The sequence below is a fragment of the Condylura cristata genome, unplaced genomic scaffold (assembly GCF_000260355.1).
Source record: "Condylura cristata isolate star-nosed mole 26May11 unplaced genomic scaffold, ConCri1.0 scaffold00011, whole genome shotgun sequence".
NCBI lineage: Eukaryota > Metazoa > Chordata > Mammalia > Eulipotyphla > Talpidae > Condylura > Condylura cristata.
In genome coordinates this window covers 25336570-25346509 of record NW_004567112.1, presented here as the reverse complement: position 1 = coordinate 25346509, position 9940 = coordinate 25336570, and positions in this window count along the sequence as shown.

The window sequence follows — 9940 nt, the reverse complement described above, 5'->3', positions numbered from 1 at the left end:
CTCCTTCTCTATTCTCTTCCTTCTTTCTCTTCCCTTCCCAGCTACTCCTTTTTTCGTTTACTTTCTCTTCTCCAATGTGCTCTGAAAGCATTTGTGCTGACTCAGATGTTAAAACCAAGGAAGCTCCGTAGTTCTTTAAGGTATAGTGAAGGCAATAGGGAGTGACAGTTGGCGGTGGTGGCTTTTAGCAGCTAGACAGTCAGGACAGACCTCTGCAGCTGTACAACATAAGAGGATCAGTAAGGTGGAGCCTGGAAAACAATGCGCGCTCTCAACTTTCTAGCCTTAGATGATTGCAATAATGATCTCTTTTGAAATAATCTAATTGTGATGATCTGTTGTCTTTGAAGCTTCTTTGGGAAGACTGAATTGGGGTGAGAGATGGGGCACAGGAACCCTGCTGGGACTCCATGTGGTTTATCCACCCTGCTCTTGAGGTCTGTGGGTTCCACCTCCCGGTGTTTGCAGTTGAGTCTCACTATACTTTGTGTGCATCTGGCCCACTGCCAAAAATTCTGTGGGCATCATTGGAAGAGGTTCAAGTCTTGGATTCAAACATCCCTGTGTCTGCTACCTATTAGTTGTGTGCTCTTGGCCAGATCAACCAATCACTCTATCTCCGGTAAACAGGAGATTGTTTTAAATTAGCAGAATAATAAAGACAGGTGCCACCTTTACCCCTGTCATGTCTGAGGCAATTGCCACTAACCTGTCATTGCCTATTTTTCCTGTTAAGTCCTGATCAGGTCATACACATCTACTTAAGACAATCATCCACCAACAATTGAGTAAAGTTGGCGAATAAGACAAAAGTTCTGTCAAGCAGGACTCCTCTAAAAATCCCAATTTATTAGTCCCAGAATCACTACAAATGTGGCATCAGATATGATTCAATTTCCCTGGTTTCCAAGAAAAAAATCCCTACAGAGTCCAATGGGGTTAAGGAGAATCTGCACACCCAGTGACAGCATGCTGACTTTCTTCCATGCTAGCGAGGTCAACATGGATCACAGACACAGCACTATTACTGGTGCCGTGGCCAAGAAGAATGAATCTGAGGCAATAAAAGCATAGGGACTCATGTTTTTCATTTAGTCTTGCAAATAGGGACAGAGTCTAAATTATTTGTGTGTGGGGGTGGGGGTGGTTCACAAACTCCACTTTACACTGTAGGTACATGTCCATGTTGCTTTGAGAAACCTGATGTAGCGACACAATTTCTAAAGGCCCCACCTAGATGTCCCAGGGAGGTCCCATTAACGCTATGGTTCATCAGACTTGTCATCTGAGCTGCAACATGAACTGCTGTCTACCAGCTTGTTCCTCCTCAGTATTTCTGGGAATGCCTGCGGGATGTTTTCGGGAAGCTCATGACCAAATTCCCCCTCTCTGGGTGGGGCCACTGCCCCTCCTACAGTCTCAGTCCTTAGTTCTCAGTCATCATTCTTGTTTGTATCAATAATTTTCTGCCTGGTGGACAGAACTGTGACTACTGAATTTAACATCTTCTGAGATACTCAAAATTATCCCCTTTCTTCGTGAGTCACATAGTCCCTCACCCCACCTGCTCTATCTGGTACAATAATTTCTTCTCAGAGATTCTGAGGCTCTTCTGGAAATCAGCTAGTTGTGGTCATCTGTATTAAAAAGGTGATTGGTACATGAGTGCACAGTTTGGAGGGTGCAGGCCTGATACCCCCCAGATTGCTGCTTTGATTAAGTAGTACCACCATACCCTTCTGCCTGAAGGGGTTTTTGCCTCTTTTGTCTCTGAGGCAATCTTTTTCTCTGAGACCAAGTAGATAGATCCACTTCTCTTTCTGAGAGGACTGACTCTACAAAAGAACATGGAAGATAATAATATGTATAAGGGTACTGTCAAAACAATGGAGACCTGTGGGAGAGCTGTTAATGGGGGCTGAAACTCCAACAAACTCCTAGTAACAAATGAAAAAGAAATTCAACAGAACAGTGCAAATTCAACAAAGAATCTGCAAAAGAGAGTTTAGACAATGCTTTGGGATTATGGTCAATTTTAGGTGTCAGCAAGTCTATTCACAGGGGCTTGTCTGCACCCCACCAGGAGAAAATCAGAGTAGAGCATGGGACAGACCTAAAACATCACCCCACATCACATACAAATTTACCAGAAAAGGGGAGAAGTCTCACTTGCCTAAGAAATACCAGCACATGGGCCCTCCCTGGTGGCACAACGGGTTAGTATGCAGCAAGTTAGCTGCAGCCTTTCAGTGCAGGTTTGATTCTTGGCCCTGGAGGTGACCCACATGGCACAGCAGACCTCTCCAGTCTCACCCACTGCTCCCCTCAGCAGTGTATTTCAGTAGGTCTGTCTGTTCTGCTCCCACTCTGTCTCAGGTGAATCTTTTCACCACCCCTGCACCTCTGGCCTGTATTCCAGTTCTATATGCATAAATAAATAAATCTTTAAAAAAAATAAAGAAATGCCAGCTCAGCCTCTGACCTAACACTACCTTAATGTTGCCAACCCACCAAGGGGTGCTCTGACCGCTACATTCGCCCGAACATACGAGACTGGAAGACGTGAGAGAATGAAACAGGAGCCTGGGGTCTGGAGTCCAGAGTCTGTTTATTAGGACTTCCCATGGGTGTATATAGGGCCTGTACATGCAGGGAAAAACATGAAATGTGCCCAGGAAATGTGCCTGACACAAAGGTTGGGGTGCATGTTTGTACCAGACCTGGGGCTTCTTGTAGCTTCTACTTGAAACAAAGTAGTGAGCTGCAGCTATTTGCAGGACAGAGTGCACTGTGTTCTGCTGACTTGTTTGCTGGCCTTACTGGGGAGTGTGCCTACCCATGCACAACGTTAGCCAGGGCGAACAGGTGCACTTAAGGTCCTCAGAGTTAGCCACATCTTAACAATGAGCCTCTCGGATTCAGAGGAGATGCCTGTAAAACTATCTTTGAAAACAGTCACACATTCCCTAGTGGTCTGGGATTCTGGATGCAGGATGCATACTATGGTTAGGTCCTCTCAGAAGGAACCAAAAAGGAACATTTCACTAATTCTTCACTGACCTTGCGTTATAAATTTCCTTAACTGTGAGAACAGCTTGGGTCTTCACATTCCTTCCTTAATCTTCTTTCACAAACAGCAGGCAAAGTGCTTCCTTGTTAGAAAATGTCCCTGGTACATAGGGAGTATGGTGAAAAGAAGGGGAACAAGTTTTGGGGTGTTCGCTAGTCTTACCTCTGTCACTTATTAACTAAGTATGTGATTTTGAGAAAGTTTTTCAAGCTCTCAGTTTCCCTCTCCTCATTTGTAAAATGGCGCCATTCATATAAGACCAGTCTTACAATGTAATGTGAAAATATTAAACAATGATTTCACAGTAGTGGGGGCACAGTAGACACCCACAGAAACTAGTTGTTTAAGAACTTCAAGCCAGAAACAATAATAATTCTCTGATTCATTTGTCCCAGAAGAGGGTGGAGCTCTTCATTGTCAGTCAGAGGACTGTAGCACTCAGCCACTAAATATAGTCAAGGAAGAGAAGCCTGCAGATACCAAGAGGGCCCTGGGTCTCTGTCAGTCCACAAAAGGGGATTCTAAGTGAACCTGAGGGCTGTTAACATTGATACATGCTGTGGGATATCACCTGTGGTGAATAAAACACTATAATGATGAAACCCCAAAACTTTGTTCGACCTGCAGTGGTTCATTATGATCAAAACATGACGACTTCATTTGAATGAGGACTAATGTTGAACAGATGGGCTGGCAAGGCAAAGACCACAAAGCAGTGTCTTGAAAACTTTAGTAATGTTCTGTAAACTCTGAATCCTGTTCTCACTTTTCAGTCCCTGCAAGAGCTAACTGAGACTGAGGAAGATGGCTGACAGGAAATGGAGCATGACCAGAGAAGGCGTTTATGCTTCTGCACTGCTAAGGTATTCCCACTAGCTAGCTCTTAATAGGATGAAAATGAGGTGCATGAAAAGAAAGGAGGGGCCAGAACATGCCCCTGAGAGGCATCTTTTGTGGAATGGACTCCTAAAGCTGATTCTCATGCTGCTGTAAGGGGACGACAGAAGGAAGAAGAACGCTAACATTTACTGAGCTGGTGTTCAGACTTTCACCAAACTAGATTTTCTGTACAGACATACATATAGACACACTATTTGCAACATCAAACACCTTGGGAGGTGTTTTTCACTTTATTTGTTTTACAGTTCTATCTTGTTTTTTTGGCTGGCACCAAGATATTGCTGAAATATGGAGTTAATTGCATTATATGGAGTTGGAACAGCATTTAGAGATTAGAAAATGAGTAGAAATGGTAAGAGAGAGTGCACTCTTGAGACCCTCCTAAATTTTCATAGAATTAATTATGACTCAATTGCATGGAAATCCATAAATAGTTGTAATTTTGTGCCTGAGTTGATTTAGGAACACAGCAGAGCAAAAAATAGGAATTGAACATAAGAGAAGCATAAAGGTTTAAGTTTAAGACATCAGCAGAAATTGTGGGGAGAGATTTGGCTTCCAAAGATATGGAATTAGGGGTTTAAGTAAAACCAAACTGACTTGATTTATATTGTTTTATTTCATTAAAACTAACAAAAATCCTAGGGTTGGAGATTATTGGCCTCATTTCATTAGCAAATTGGAGATCAACAGAATAAAGGGGGAAATAGTAGGTGGGGGAATTAGAATTTAAATCCAATTCTTTTTAATCAAAAAGATCATAACTTATAAGGCCCACAAAGCTGCCTGCTTGCTTGGCCTGGGAACTTTGCCACATTTCGAGACATTTGACCATATGGGTGGCGCATGCTGCTTGCATGTTAGAGCTGACTGATCCTGATTTAGCCTACTTACTAAGCTGCTTTCTCCTTAACACATTTGAAAGAAATAACTATCTTTGAAAACTGACACTCCCTTTAAAAAAATAAGGTGAAAATAGAAAAAGAAATTTAAAAAATATTCTTGTCAACATCCCACAGGGATATTGTTCTCAGGAATTGAAAGAAAATCATCATTATAATCCTCTTCCTAAACAGACACAGATTAGATCGATTAAGTTCTATAAAATTGATATCAACATTTAAATGACCCATTTGTTGTGAAAATGTAAATCTCTCCAGCTTGATCTGTAATATTGTAATTGCCTTAGAAAGCTCATCAGGAGTCAGTACAGATTTGACAAGCTGCTTCTGAAATATATAAGCAAGAGCATGTAGGCAAAAACAGCCAAAATTTAGAGGAGGTAGAATGTACAGAATACCTCTATAATTAAGATTTCTTAAAGAGGGACCTTGCTGTTTTGGATCAGGGATATAAAAGCAAACGATAATTCCTCATAAGGAAGACCCATACAGAATAGTCAAATCCAGATAAACTGAAACTTAAATAAGAAAAGTGGTGCAAATATAAAACAAACCCTAGAAATGACTGAACAATTTAGTCAGATTAGACAGGCAGGAAAAGTGGGTGGGAGCACAGAGGGCGAGGTGAAGGACTGTGGGTGCTCTGGTGGTGGGTGTGGTTTGGTGACATACATCTAAGGAGGTGTGGCATGTTCCTCTAAATCATAGACAGTGCTGTAAACCAACACTACCTTAATATGAATAAATACAATATTTTTTAGATAGAATATTGCGTTCAGCAGTGAACTTAATATAAAATCTATACATGTTGATTTTCAGTGATGTGACCTGAAACATATATATTATAATGCAACAATATGTCAAAAAAAAAAGCTTAAAAAATTAAATGCATTAAGATACATTTAATGTTTAGGGTTCGTGATATCTTTTTTTGAGTTTGGAGTTTTGGGGTTCACACTGGCAAAGGTTTCACCAGAGCTCCCCTTTCAAGGCATGTTGTTAGTTTCCAGTGAGTTTCTCCATGAGACAGAGACTCAGTTTATATCTAAAGAGCAGGTTTATTAGAGAAAAGGACAGAGGAGTAAAGGACACTTGCGTAGGCATGAGTGGGCAGGAAGAGCTGCCCTAAAGGGATAGGTTTACTGAGAGAGGCCTGCATGGTTGCAGGCTGGTAGCCTTTGAAGAGCTGCCTCGGCTGAGGGAAGTCAGTGCACAGAAGCCCCAGCATCATAGGGTACAGGTCACAGGCAGGCAGGAGGCTGCTGCCCTGCAGAGGGAGACAGTGGGTGGGAAGAAGCACCTGCATAGGCCCAGGTGGGCAGGTGCACTGATATAGTCCTTTTCTCTTAGGGAGGGGCTCATTTCTTTTGTGGAGTGGTCTGTTTGCTGCTGATCTTGGATAACTAGGTAGAATCTAAAAGGGACTGGGTGGGTGGGAGGATATTTCACAATGGGCCCAGTCTCTGTATCTTTACCCTCAGGTCTGTGCTTCCAACATTCCCTATTGCAGGCTGATACAGGAGTCTGATACCTTTTTGGGCCTTATGCCTTGTGATAAGGAAGTCTTGATTTGTATCCTTTTCTCCATCAGTTTGGAGAGAAGAATGTCCCCAAAATTATAAACCAGAAAGGAAAACTTAATACGTTTAAATTACACTTGAAAAATGTGGAATTTCTGGCTATGGTAAAGAGGATGACAAATTTCCTCCTTGAAAACCAAGTCAAAAACTTGACAAAATCGTCAACATCAAGCAGTTCAGTGACCAAAGCCAAACAGCAAATTAAGAAGCATTTAATTTGTAATTAAGTATTTAAGAGCTGTTCTACCTCTGCATAGAAATCATCATAGATCAAGGCTTCTGTTTCTCCTACTTCCAACTCAATAGCATAGTTTAACTAGGGCAGGACTGGCTATGAAAACCAGTAACTTTGCTGCCAGAGGTGGCTGACTTATTTGGGAGTGGAAGGTAAAAACCCATGGCTAATGGTGCTGTCAGTTAAACTAAACAAACACACAAGAAGCTAAATAGGAAAAACAAAGGGGAAATATAAATTGTTAGTCCCAATATTCAAGAGGAATGCCTTATGGTATGACTCAGCCACAGAGGGTTTAATTAGATCTACACACATCCTTGGAAGATGGGAAAGTTCTATCTATGTTTGGGAGATGTGAGAGGATCCAGAAAAAGTAAAAGTCAAGTCAAAAGGAGAACAGCTTGAAATTGTGTGTTTACTGCTCACCCCCCTAGCCTGCCCCAGATCTATCACCATTGGTAGTGGATTAACTGGTCACTCAGCATTCAGACACTGAGGAAGCCATCAGTGTCTCCAATTGTCAGGGAGACAGTACAGGTAAGACTAGACAAGTTAGTAAGCAAACAAAACCCCTTTAAAGTAAAAGTGTTTTAGAATCCAGAGTTGTGACAACATATTATCTCAAAGACCCTTTTTTTTTTAAGCAAAAACAAAATTACAAGACATGTTAAGAAACAGGAATGTGTGATTCACATTCAATAGGTACAGTAGTCAATAGACTGGCTTTAAATGGGCCCAGATGTTGCTTTAGGTAGCCCAGCAATTATATGTTAAAAATGTAGATGAAATGGAGTTCAAAGTATCAAACAAAAATGTAACTCAAGAACTGAAAATAGTATATCTCTAAAAGGACATAGTTATAAAAGGCATAGGGAAATTTTAATAACTGACATTAAAATCCTCAACAATTTCAAAGAAATTTTTGAAATAAGATCATCAGTGATGTTGATGTCAAATATGTGAAAATTATCTTATGTTTAAAGAGAGAAATACTGAAGAAAAATGGACAAGGCCTCAGACACCTGTGGGATAATATGAAACATTTCCTCTGGGTATCTGTGACCCTTTTCTGCATCAGGAAAAGGTGCCTCTCCCTCAGGCCATGTCAGAAACTATCAATCAGGCATGCATGATTGACAGATGTCTCAGACTGCAATTCCTTCACCTTCTCTGTGTGTGAAAACTTAAAAATGTACTGTGTGATTTTATTGATGCATTTTTTAGTCTTCCCTTTAAGTTACTAGTGTACTAAAAAGTCTGCTGTATGTCATTTGACACATACTCTTTAGCACTGACCAGTCTACATTGTTTTTGCCTTCCTTTCCTTTTTTACTTTTAAGATTTCATTGCTTAAAATCACCATTAGGCCCACAGCAAAACTGAGAAATGGGTATACAGACTTACCATATGTCCCCAGTTCTTACACATGCAGAACTTCTCTACCAGGATGGGTTATTTGCTGCAATTGATAAACCAATTTCGACACTTATAATCTCTATATTACATTTTCTAGTACAGTCCATGGGTTTGGATAAAGTATAAAGAAAGATGTATCCATCATTATGGTTAAATGTAGAGTGTTTTCAATGTCTTAAAAAATTCCTCTTGGCTCTGTTTATTCTTCTCTACCCTTCTTCCCAACTCTTGGAAACCAATGGTCTTTTTACTGTCTCCATAGCTTTGTCTTTTCCAAAATGTCATGTCGTATCTCTATTTAGTTACTTTTTTCTTTTGTTTATTAGAATTTTGTAGTTTCTTCACATAGATTTTGAAAATATTTTGTGAGTTTTACACTTAAGTGATTAATTGTGGGGAGTACTAATTGTTTTACTTCAAATTTGACTGATTCATTGTTAATATATAAGAAATTGATTGACTTTTATTTATGGACCTGTGTCTTTCAAATTTGTATAATTGATTATTAGTTCCAGGATATTTTTTGTTGATTATTTTATATTTTCAACATAGATGATCATGTCATTTGTGTACAAAGGCTGTTTTATTCTTTCTTCCCAGTAGGTATAGCTTCTTTCATTTTTTCTCATCCAGTACTTCTTGTATGATGTGGGAAAGAGTGGCAAGAACAGACATCCTTGCCTTGCTCCTGATATTAGCCCCCAAATTTCTAGCTTCTTGCGATAAACTGCAGTGTCAGCTGTGGGAGTTTTTAGCTATTCCTCATGAAAATGAGGACATTTCTCTCTATTCTGAGTTTATTGAGGCTTTAATCAGAAATGGGTATTAAATTTTTTCAAATGCTTTTTCTGAATCTATGTATGATGATATGAGCTTTCTGAATCATTAGCCTCCTGATGTGATAAATTGATTACATTAACTGATTTCAAACATTAAATCAGCTCTGCACAGCTATGCTACCTCCTTCTTGGCTGTTTATACATTGTTGTGATCAGATTTTCATCTATGTCCATGAGAAATAGTGACGTGAAGTGTTCTCTACTTGTAATGTCTCAGCCTGATTTGGTATTAAGGCAACACTGACCTCACAGAATGAGATGGGATGTATTTTCTTTGCTTAGATCTTCTGAAAAAGAGTATAGGGAATTGGTGTCACTTATTTTTTAATGTTTGATAGAATTTATAAGTGAAAATTCTGTGGATTTTTTGAGTGTTTTCTTGTCAAGTACACACTGGAGAATTGAACTTTATACTGCAGGAATTTTGTGAGCCCTTTAAAAGTAACTATGTATATTTCTTATACCATCCTTTTCCCTAAAGATTTCAGGATTGACAAATCACATCAATATATTTGTTGGGTATTTATCACTGCTTTCCCTCTCCTGGGACATTAAGAAATAGAATGGGTAGAAGGTGTGATGTTACCAAAGACCAACCCCAGGTACATCTAAAATGATTTTGGAAGGAATCCATAGGGGAGAAGAAAATTTTCTTCTATTTTTTTTCTGATAGGCATGTAACTTCTACTTTCTGATAGTGCTTGCCTTTCTAAGCTCTCAGGTCACCTGAAGAATAGAAAATATTCAGGGTTTAAATTTTTAAATCAGTTTCACTACTCAATATAAAGTTAAGAGGTAATATTATTTGTGTAGAATGTTTTGAATTTGTGTGCAAATAACAACATAAGAGGGAATTTAATCATCTTTTCTTAAAAATTGGGAAGGTGGGGATTCTACGAAGATGGCGGCAGAGTAAAGACGCCGAGATCACCGCGTCCAAGCCGGCATAGGAATTGAGGACCGAAAACGGACTATAGACTCACTTACTACAAGTTTTA